The sequence below is a fragment of the Sarcophilus harrisii genome, chromosome 2 (assembly GCF_902635505.1).
Source record: "Sarcophilus harrisii chromosome 2, mSarHar1.11, whole genome shotgun sequence".
In the NCBI taxonomy this organism is placed as follows: Eukaryota; Metazoa; Chordata; class Mammalia; order Dasyuromorphia; family Dasyuridae; genus Sarcophilus; species Sarcophilus harrisii.
In genome coordinates, this window is record NC_045427.1 from 136916336 (window position 1) to 136928503 (window position 12168).

Below are 12168 nucleotides of genomic sequence, written 5' to 3' on the forward strand. Positions count from 1 at the left end.
ATACAAAAACAAAAAAGGCAAAAAACAGTTCCTATATTCAAGGAGTTGACAGTTTAAGGGGAAGAAAAGACGTAAATATGATTTAGGCACCTAGAGTGTAGAATTAACTTAAAAGAATAGGCAGCATTTAATTGAATTCAAAATCAAATGTCCACATGTAGAAAACAGCCTAGTCCCTTAGCTTAACACTCTCAAGTCTGTGTGTAGGCCCATAACACTCAATTTACTTATCCTATCTCCAACAAACCTTTGCTTAATAAAATCTGCATATAATGAATTACCCCCTAGTCTATTTTTGACCCTCTTATTATTAAAAAATAGTATTCTTTCCTCTTATTTATGTCAATCAAGTTTTTCTTCCTTATATCTTATCTGGGATAGAGCAATTCTTTTACTTTTCAGAAATCTTATGTCACTAAAGTTTAGATTCAGTGCTCCAAATCCATCCCTCAAGACTACAAAAAGGTGGATACAAGGGGGGGATAAAGAAAGATTGGGTTATGGAGAGAGTGAAACAAGATGGAATTTGTCATTTTTTTGACTCTTTCCTTAATGGTCCCTTTCTGCTTTTTCATTCCCTGCCTCCACCTTTAGTCTGTCACTCTTATTTACCCTATCTTAATTTCCCCAGTCTTCTCTGTTCCCTACAATTACATAATATTCCTGTTATGATCAGTTCCTGTTTTGCCGGAGAGAGGAATTATGACTCTTTCAGGGAAAAACCCTGTTCTAACATTAGTAATGTTAGTTGGTGTCCAGTACATTACCTCATATGGGAAACATAGTACTTTGCAACCTTCTCTTTCCTATTTGACTTGGCCTTAATCAGATTCTCTTCAGCCTTCTTTATTTCCTCTCATATATATATATGTTAAGATTCCTGTTTCTAGAACAATCCCTCTAGAAACTTGATCATGCCATTTATTTTGTGGTTACTTACTACTATTAATATTAGATGTTTAGGATATTTTCTGTTCTCCAGGAAAATTTTAACTCATAATATTAAATTCATTGGAGAATCCTTTAAACCTAGGATTTAAACAAATTCTGACGTGAATATTTTTGTAGGACACAGACAAATGTATTTCATTTGTATGAACTAGAAGATCTTGGAGTTAAGGGAAAGGAGATTAAAGATTGAAGGAAGGACTAAAAGGAGTTGAACTTTATTTGAATTCACTTGGGTTGTTGGTTTTAGACGGACAATAGGTACATTTTAAAAACAAACACTAAAGAAATTCACGTCAAGGCCACATCTGAACAAAAATCTTATTCCAATATTTCATTCAAGTCAAGTTCACTGAATTCTAAGAGGGCATGTCAGCAGAGTTATGTTCTGGCAGATTCGATCAGGCTAGAAAGGCTTCAAGTACCAGACTGGACCAACACCATTCAATAGTTGTTTGTAGGAGAGTCAGCCCAGTGAAATATGATGTTGGCCAGTAGATGATAATTTTGTTGGCCCTAGTGACTTGTAAGACAGATAAAATACAAAATGATCTTTAGCCTTCAGCAAGTATAGGCTAGGCACAGTGACTATTGTACTGGACCTGGAATGTGACAGACCTGAATTCAAATGCTACCTCAGCTGCTTGTTAGCTTTGTGACCCTAGGAGAGAGACTTAGCCTAAGTGTGCTTATCCATCTCCATTCTCACTTATATTCAGGTGAGATACTTGTGTGCTGGCTACTTCCATTGCCTATAAATATACCCATGTCTTTTCCATCATCAAAAAACCCTCACTTGATCAATCTATCCCTACTGCCTCTCATCCCATATCTCTCCTCCCTTTCATGGCTTAAAAGGAGAGGCTGTTTTGAGGATCCCCATCTCCAGTCATCCTGACCTACAGATGGCTCTGGAGGGGAAAGTGAGGCAGGTAGCCTGGCCCAGCCCTGCCTCTCCTCAGTTCAGTCCCTAGTACCATGGGTCTCTGCGAGAACAAAGACCAAACAGCAACAAGAGCGGATTCCTGGCTTTTCGTCTCATCTTGGTTCTGTACTTGTTATTACCAGAGTTGCCAGTGAGCTCTTAATCAGTTTCTCTCTGCTTTCCTCTTTCTTAAGTTTTCTTTCACCTTTCCCACTGTTCATCATTCTTTTTGGTGTCCTTTTGCTTCTTTGACATGTTTGACTCTATTCTAACCCCCTGTCTGAGCATTGCCACTCAGTCTCATTTTCTTGATCTCATTGTGAATGTCTCAAAGGACTCTTTCCTGAGCCCTCTTCTCTTCTTCCTCTATAGTATTTCTCATCAGTATAGTGAGAGACACTAGTATAGTATTCTCATCAGCTCTCATACATTCATTTAATCTTTATTCTAATGATTCTTAAATCTCCTTGTCCAGACCTAACTTCTCTCCTAACTTCCATCACAGATTTCCAGCTGCCTATTGGATATTTCTAATTGGGTAATCTGTAAACATCTTAAACTCATATCAAAAACTGAACTTATTAGCTTTCCTCCTAAACCCTACCCTTTTCCTACTTTACTGTCCCCTTTCTTGTTGAAAATGTCACCACTTTCCTAGTCACCTAGACTGACAACTCAAGTGCCATTCTTCATTACTTATTCCAGCTCACTATCCCCATCCTCACACAAACACACATATATCCAGATTTATAGCTTTTACCTGCATAAAATTTCTCAGGAATGCCCCGGTCTACTTTTGTTATTTACCTTATGGGGGTGGTGGCGTTGGGGGGGGGGGGGGGGGTTATGCTATTGTTACTGTGTGTTTTGTTTTCTTGGCTCTGTTCATTTTACTTTGCATCAGATCATATAGATCTTTCCATATATGTATCCATCACAGCCATTATTTCTTATGTTATAATAATATTACATGACATTTATGTACCACAGTTTGTTTAACCATTCCCCAGTTGATAAACGTCCCCTTTGTTTACGATTCTTAGTTGTTACAAAAAGAAATGATATAAATATTTTAGAATATATGGAGATTTTCTTAGCAATGAGTTCCTTGGGATATAAACTGAGTAACAGAGTTTCAAAGTGTATGAACTTTTTAATCACTTTATTTGCATAATTCCAAACTGCTTTCTAAAATGTTTTACTGTTTCACAGATCCACTAACAATATATTCATGTAACCATACTTCTTTATGGATAGAGGACTATGAGTGTGGAATGTTGATTTTTTCCCCCCAATGTGTTGGTTTTGCTGGACTGTTGTCCACATGATCTCTGTTATTTATGCATGTTGTTAAATAACCTTTAATTCATCATGTTGTCATACCAAATCAAATACATTTTTTGATAACACTAAGCACATAAATTTTTTTATTTTCTCTTTTGTTCATTTGATAGTGTAATATCACAAAATTCTGTTCTCGTTTTCGTTAAATAATGAGAAAGTAGAAATATGTGGCTAGTAATAGTAATTTAGTCATTTTTGACTGTTTGTGACCTCATTTGGAGTTTTCTTAGCAAAGATAGTGGAGTGCTTTGCCATTTCTTCCCCCAGATTATTTGACAGTTGAGAAAACAAGACAAATGGGGTTAAATGACTTGCTCAGAGTCATTCACATAGGTAGCAAGTGTCTGAGGCCAGATTCCATTTGGCTAAAGTTCTAGATCAAAGAATGCAGACATTTTAGTTACTTCCTTAGCCTAATTCCAAATTGCTTTCCAAAATGGTTAGATTAATTCATAGTTCTACTAATAATTATTAGCATACTTCCTTTTCACAAATCTTTCAAGATTTTGATTATTTCCATCTTTTATTTTCTTTGTTGAATTTTGGTTGTAAGTTAAAACTTCAGATTTTTGATTTATATTTTTCTTATTAGTGATTTGGATTTTTTAATATAGTTGTTAATAGTTTGCAATTCTTCTTTTGATTGTTTGACTTATTTTTCTATTGAGGAGATGATCTATGTCTTACACATATCTCCTGTTTGCTTCTGTCTTGATTTATCTGACCATTCCTGGAGATTGTTACATAGACTTTTTTCTTAGTTGAGCATTTTGCTTCTTATACTAGTTGGATTAATTTTTTTCCTACAAAAGCTTTTCAGTTTCATATAATATTATGCATCCCCTTCACTGATATTAGGATGACTATTGCTGCAAAAGTCTTCCTTTTTTTAACAGTGATACACGTATGATATATGTCAGTCACGAACCAATACATATATTCATTAATGATTTACTACATGTCAAGTGCCATGAATGTGAAAATAAGCACAAAACAGTTCCTGCTTTTAGGAAGTTTACTTTCTAATAATACATAAATACACAATACATAAAGGGAAAACCAAGTTGGAGGGAAGTGGGATGAACAGATGTGTGCTGGTATGGTTTGGAAACTGCTAAGAAGAGGTAGTTTGGTCCTGGTTTCAGGTAAGATCAGATGGAAATGCACCCATCAGAGTCCAAGGGCAGAATCCAAGGGCCAATGGAAGGAAGTGGAGGTTTGCTAGAGCTCCGGTAGCATGGTTGGGAAATATCTAGAAATTATGTAATATTCAAGACTTCAGAACAATCAGAATTGCAAGTAACAAAGAGCAATGGTATGATAGGTATCTTTGAGCTACAATATATTAGTGAACATAATTTAATGACATAAACAGGAAAAGTCATAGGTTGGTCTGATAGCATGAGTAAAGGATAATAAGATATCCCATCATTATTTTTTAATATTATCTGCCCTTTTTATTTTCTCATAGTCCATGATCATTTTAAATTCTGTCTCATAACCCTATATCAAATTTGTAATTGTATGGGAATTATTTGTATTTGAGTAAGTGCTTTTGAAGTCTTTGAAGCTACATGAAATCTAGTCTCTTAAGTAAATCAAATATTTCCTCTAGTAGTGGGACCATCTTTTAGTTGAAACTACCTTCCAATTGAATCATCAGCATAAAATGCTTTGGATGATATCCAAAGCTGATAGCAGATTTAACTCTATGGTGAAGTACTATTAAGCATTTCAATTTCCTTAGGAAACTCTTTCTTTTTAGATAATGCAGAGGTAACCTTAATGTCATTCAGTCTCCAAATTTTTAGTTAATGAAATCTAATTAATTAATGAGGTTTTACTTAATCTTGCATTTCTAAATATTTGCCTTGATGCCAGGCAATTTCTGCCTATCATCCTTAAGGACTTAGAACAATCCCAAATTTCTGTTAATCAACAAAAATTTATTAAGCACTTATTGAAGGTGTTAAATACTGAGCTAAAATGAAACAGGCCTTGCTCTCAAGAAGTTTATATTACATTAGAGGAGATAGCATGTACTCATAAATGTGGGTACCAAATACACAAAATCAGTACAGCATCATTTTGAGAGAGAGCCTCTGAGAGGGATCAGGAAAAGTCTCACATAGCAAGTGGTAATACAATGGTTACTTAAAAACTTGTAAGCATTATTATTCAGGTTTTGAAAGAAATGTGTTTAGACTCTAAAAGCTTAAGTTAGAAGTGATTTAACTTAGTAAATCACTGAGGCTCAGTGATACAGAATGACTTGTTTATACTTCCCACCTCTCCAGTCACTAAATTTCACATTTTCTCTCAAAAGTTAGGCCTAGATTAAGTTTGTAAGACTAATATTCCAAAATTTGTAAAATTGACACCCTTAGTCATACTCTAGGGAGCCTTTCAATTTAAAACTTTAAAATTGAAATAATTGTAATTTATAAACTTTCTATCTAGTATGTTCTGTATCATTATATTTAGCCAAAGCACAGAATAATTGATGGACTTTCCTGAAATCATCTAGCAAATTGGTGATAGAATTGTAAACAGAATTCTTCTTCTGGTTCTCTTCTTACTTCCCAACATAGGGCTTTTATAATTTTTGCACAAGATGATCATAGGCATTAAGATAGATCCTCTGCCTTTTGGCAGACATCCCTTTTGTATATACTGTAATATATTTCAGTAGTACATTTGGCCACTATTCCTTTATATCCTTGCCTAATTTGGTGACTTTGGGTCACCTCTTTGTTAGCATATGCTTGGACTATTGCAATAGTCCTCTAACAGGTCTCTCCATCTCTGCTCTCTGCCTCCTCCCATCCATCTTTTATAGCCTCGTCAACTTCTTGATCTAAAAGTCTGGCAAGTAATTCTTCTGTACAAAACTCTTTATGAGTTCCTCCTGTTATCTACTAAAAGTCCAAATTCATTAGCTTAATATGTAAGCTCCTCCAAAATTTGGCTTCTACATGCCACTACCAAGTACTCTGTTGTTATGCAGTCATTTCAGTCATGTTTGATTGTGACCCCATTTGAGGTTTTCTTGGCAAAGATACTGGAATGATTCACCATTTTCTCCTCCAGCTTATTTTATAGATGAGGAAACTGAGGCAGGGTTGCACAGCTAGTAGATGTCTTGAGGCCAGATTTGAACTCATCCCTATATATATTACATGCTTTCCACTACTGTCTTACTTAATACCTGCAATATTCTCTTCCACATCTTTGTTGAAATTTTACACATACTTAAGAATGAACTCTTCCATAAAGCCTTCTCTGTTTCTGTCAATTAGCAGTGAGCTTCCTTTCTTATTATGATCTCACTTTGTGTCCATCATTCTAGTATATATGTCCTGTGTTCTTTGAATCAGTTATTCCTCTTTTGACTGGAAAGTTCAGAAGGACAGTGAACCTGTTTGGCTTACTAGTCTTTGTGTATCTGTTATCTATCTCACACATGGCAGTAACTACTTGGTAAATGTTTATTGAATTGAATTAAGAAAACTGTTGAGATTTTTTAAAAGTCTCTGAACCTGTGATTAACTTTAAATTATAGCTTATTTAAATTGCTTTTTGTGAGGTGGAGCCTAGCCTGTTCCTTAACTGAATCTTAGGAAATTCTCTAAAAGAGAAGCCTGTATGTAGAAGGAAGCTTACAGATTTGGAAACTTAGAGTTGGAAAAGACATTTTAGAGGTCATTTAGTCCAGCCCTTCTATTTATGGATGAAGAAACTAAGTCTCAGACAGATTATGACTTGACTAAAGTCACATAAATAATGAGTGGCGTAGCTTTGTATTTAAAGAGAATTATTTGTTTTTGAACAATATATGGTTTAAACAGTGTGGTTTATAATATACATACTATGTATATGTATATAAATAAATCCATGTATAAATATGTATCTATATATTACTTTGCATGTTTGCAAGATTTATAATTTGGGGGTATAATACTTTTTTTAAATTTTGCATATTTTTTCCAGTTATCTTTAATGCAGTTAAATGGTGAAGTGCATAAGACTGCTTTTACAATAGTTTACTTTGAGTCATGTCTTTGCTACAAAAGTTATCAGGTCATCAGTGGCTTTCCCAATACATGGAGGAGTATCCTTCAGCATTGCGTTTGAGCTTGTCTTAAAAACAGAACCCCAGGACAGGCCAGACTACTCGGGGGTTTTGATGGTTCCCCAACTACCAAAAGTATGCCCTCTCTAGGATCAATAGAGCTTAAAATGATGATTGAAATTAAGTCCCAAAGAGAAGAATAGCCAACCCATCTGTCTTTGTTTAGCACCCATTTAAGGAATTTCATAGCACTTCTGGTCCCTTACTACACGTCCTGAGGATGGCAGCACAACGCATTGAAGGACATGGCTCATAGTTAGATAATTAGCAGGTCATTCCTGTCCCCAAAAGGAAGTTACCATGGAAATCCTGTTGCTGTCTTAACAAATAAAAGACTCAAAAAACCTGGTGGGTGTTTTTTTTTTTTTTCTTAAGTTTATTTCATTTGGAACAGACTATTAGCAGATATTAGAGTTCTTTCCCTTTTCCTCCTCCCAACTGTCCTCTCCCCAACTACAACCCACATAAGCACAGAGCCCCCTCTTGAGCTAGATTAGTTTATTGCCAACCCTGATACTGTCTCTGCTCTGGAGAGTAGCAGGAAAAGCTGATAAGGTGCAAAGGACAGAAATCTCTGGTCTTATCTCTCTGAAGCATATGGTGCGGAGAGTGCATCCTTTTCCTGTCCTAGGATAGGAGACATAAACTGACCATCTCCTGACAGTAAGGACTTCAGATGAAGCTTTGGGGCTTCTTCAGAGGAGAGGGGAAAGTAGGTCACTACTATTTTGAAAGTTGCTCTTATATCCTTGAAAAGTTATACAAAATACTAAATCAGTGAAGAAATCCACATCAAAAACAAAACCAACAAGTCCCCAAATTAAATCTAGAAGTCCTAAAGCACACAGTTGTTTTGTTTAGTTAAGCTTTTGCCAGTTGAATTCAAATAGACACATTTATTAATCCCAGGACTGAGACTTAAGCTGAAAAGATTAGCTTTTGTAAGGATGTGAGATAAGTACAGCAAATGGTTTTCTAAGGGCTTATAATTCACCCAGAGTATCATCCTGTCTAGCTGGGTATCCTCCTTTAGATTAGAACAGGGAATTACAGAGAGGAAAAGTGACCCTTTTTTGCTCCTTTGATGAATCAGAAGAAAGCATCTTTAAGCCAAAGTTATTCCCATTCTTCTTCCTCAATTAAATATGTAAAAGTTATTTTGTCTTGTAATCAGTATAAGAGTCAAGGAATAAAGGGCATTTGATTCCTTTCTAATGTCAAGCAATAGGCAGTCAGTGGGTCTTAGCTCCTTTCTTCAACTTTGCTTGTGAGATAGAATGTGCTATTCCTCTTTGATTCATGGAGCTATGAATGTCAGGTAATCAGTGCCTTTTCAAACATGTGGAGGAGTACCCTTCAGCATTGCTTATGCTTAAAAAAATCAGTGCATTAGAACTGCTGTTATCTTAGTCTACTTTGAGTCATAGCTTTGCTGCAAAATATATCAGGTCATCAGTGACTTTCCCAGTGAATGGATGAATATCCTTCAGCATTGTTTTTGATCTTGTCTTAAAAACAGAGCTTCAGTCAGTGTAGACCAAACTGCTCAGTGATTTGAAGATGCCTCAACCACCAGAAGTATGCCCTCCTTCTAAAATCAGTGGAGACTTAAAATGATTCAAATTGAATTAAAGTATTATAACATTAATTCTGATAGGCTGCTGAATAAATGAAAATGGCATAGTGTATAATTTAATTATAGTAATAATGATGTTTATTCTAGCCTTATTAATTTTTAATAAGAGTCCATTATCTCAGCATCTTAATGGTTAATGATTTTTGTTGTTTTCTTTTATTCCCTTCTCAAAGATACTTAAGTTTGTTTAGAGTCATTCATTTTTAATTACAACCACCAAACATTTATAATATTTTAAAAAATTGGTTTACATTAACATTTTTAATTTTGAAATTATGTTGTTTCATTGATATATATGAAATAGCTTTTAAAGTATCAATAGCCACTGGAGATGCAGACCAGCTTATTAAACCTTGTTGCTCTCCTGCTGCTAGCTATGCTATCTTTATATAAAGTTTAGTCGTCAAAATATTGAAATATGTTAGCCTTGGATAGAGAAGTAGGCATTTATTAAGCACCTACTATAGGTCAGACACTATGCTAAGCGCTTTTCAAATATTATCTTATTTGATCTTTACAGCAATCCTGTGAAGTAGGTAATATGGTCCTTGTTTTATAAATGAGGAAAGTGAAGCAAATAGAAAATACGGGACCCATGCCCATATGAGCTTGAACTCAGATCTTCCTTACTCCAAGCCTAGCACTGATACCTAGCTGTCTCACTCAGTAGATGAAAGTTTATTTATTAGACAGTGGAAAAAATGTCAAACTCAGTCACATGATGAGGAGTCTACACTGAGTTTGACCATTTAGTCGACCTTGAAGAAGAAAGCAAACTTCTGAGTGCCGTTTTTTCTTCTGTAAAATGGGTACAATATTTGTACTACCCTTCTCAACATGGTTATTGTGAGGAAAGTGCGTAACTGTAAAGGAGTCTAGAAATGCCAACTATTATTACTTCTGGGCCTCAATTTCCTGACTTATACAATGAGATCAGTTGAATAAAATGAGCTATCAGATTTCTCAATAGCCCCGATTAATATACCTTGGGGTTTTGGTTTTTTTTTTTTTTTTTTTGACTCTATATAATTACACACTGTGTTTGTGGCAGAAGGAAAACTTCAAAGTACTCAGGTTTTCCAGGGCCAAAGGAAATGCTGCACCTCTTATTTCCTGGCAAGCCACACAACTGTAGGCTGGTGTGATTCTTTCTGTCCTTCCTCTAACTATTATTTTGGATTCAGAAAAGTTCACTTATCTTGCTTCTTTGGAGCAGAATTGTACATTTACACCAAGATTGCAATATTTTTGGATTTAGCTGAAAGGACCTAACAATTGTGCTGCACAGCTCATTTCTGTTTATGGAAAGGCTTTCATTTATCTTTTAGTGACCAGTATGTTGTGAGCTGTTATCAAATGAGTCAGTACAGTATTCCAAGCCTTAGGACATTTCAAATAGACGGGAAGTTTGCTCTTTCTTTCTTTCCTTTTTTTTTCCCCTTTCTTTCTTTCCTTTCTTTCTTTTCTTTCTTCTCCTTTCTAGCAGCTGCATTACTGTTGTTGGTAATCCTCACCTTAGTTACTTGGGAAGTTGTTGCCATAATGAACCATCCTTTCAAATGTTGTTACTATCTTCTCTTAATGGGTAATAAGGTGAACTGTTGACTAGACAGAAAAAAAAATCAGTAATTTTACCATCAGTCTTTGCATAAGAAATTTGGCATGTTTTTCCTAGTCCAGTGGAAAGTAAGATTGCCTCTCTCCTAATTGGGTTTTTGGCTGGCTTTTTTTTGCAGGTTACCAACATCAAACATGTTTTTTGGGGTTTGAGAATCTTTAGAATCTCTAGACTCTAATTGAGTCTAATACTTTATTATTTTTTAAATTACTGAAAATCATAAGTGAACATTTGTTATGAGTTTTTTAAGCTCTCTTTCTATTGAATTATAATTATTAAATCTTTGTCACTTTCACTGTGCTTCTTGACAGCCAGAAATAGTTACCTGCTGAATTTTGCTGAGACCTTAGCAAAATTTAGTAAGATAGACACCATCTCACTTAAAGTGGGCTCTATTATCAGAGGCAATAGTTCATCCATTTCTCAAAGAAAGGACTCCTAATTCTTTTATCCTTTCTCTCTTCATAAAAATATCACACCTGCCAAAAGTTAGCAATACTTTTTTTTTAGGAATGTCATTTAATAATAATTGCCATTGCATGTGTATTCAAATCAACTGTAGCACATAAATGCCTTACTTGGGACACAATATCTTAGCTAATTGGATTGACTTCTAAATCTGATACATTGAAAGTTCCTTTTCAAGAACTTGTTGTATCCACATTAGCAATAGGCTACTAACATGAAAATAGCATCTTTCCAGGTTTTTAAATTCTCCCTTAAATTGGGATTTTACTTTCATCTCTTCCTGGTGTGTACAAATGCCTTGTGGTAAATCTATCCTGACACTGAGGTGGAAAAGTTCAGTTGCAGTTTTCATTCCTGCTACCAAAAAAACAAACATCAAAACTGTGGTTTCCAGGATAGAAGTTAAGAGTTAGACAATTTGTTTATCTTAAGTACAGTTTATGATTACATGTTGTAACATGTGGTACCTATCTGTATTAATAGTGTCTGGGCTGATTAGCTCCATTGGTGTTAAAGTGAAGATCATGACTTAGAATTTCTTGTAGCTTTGAAAGGAAAATAAGTTGCAAGGAAAAATAAGAGTATATTTGATTTAAGTCATTAAACAGGAATACTTGCCTTTTGTTGCCATTTTCAACAAAAAGTTCATTATTATTATACACATATAATTAGTAACTCGGTGAACCACAAAGTTATTAGAAGAGATCTTAGTAGTATATATTTGTTAGGAAACATTTATTAAATGCTGACTTTGGACCAGGCACTATGCTAAGTAGTAGCGATACAAAAAAAGACAAAAGATAATTCCTGCCCTCAAGGAGTTCACAATCTAATATGGGAGAGATGACATACAAACAAATATATGCACAACAGGCTAGTGCAGGGTAAATAGTAAATAGTCAGCAGAGTGAAGGCACTCAAATTAAGAGGGATTGAGAAAAACTTCTTGTAAAAGATGGGGTTTTAGTTGGGACTTCTTGGGAAGTCAGGAGGTGTAGTGAAGAAGGAAGAGCATGGAAAACATGTTATCCATCTTATTCATGGAATAACAAAAAGTTCACAACAGGGAATAAAACTGGAAAAAGAGGAGGGGGCTG

The 12168-nt window shown here is 35.1% G+C and overlaps 1 protein-coding gene across 2 annotated transcripts in view; it reads left to right on the plus strand.

Annotated features, from left to right (window-relative positions):
• Nucleotides 1-12168, plus strand: part of PINX1 (PIN2 (TERF1) interacting telomerase inhibitor 1) — a 98070-nt gene that overhangs the window by 62908 nt on the left and 22994 nt on the right. The window lies entirely within an intron of this gene.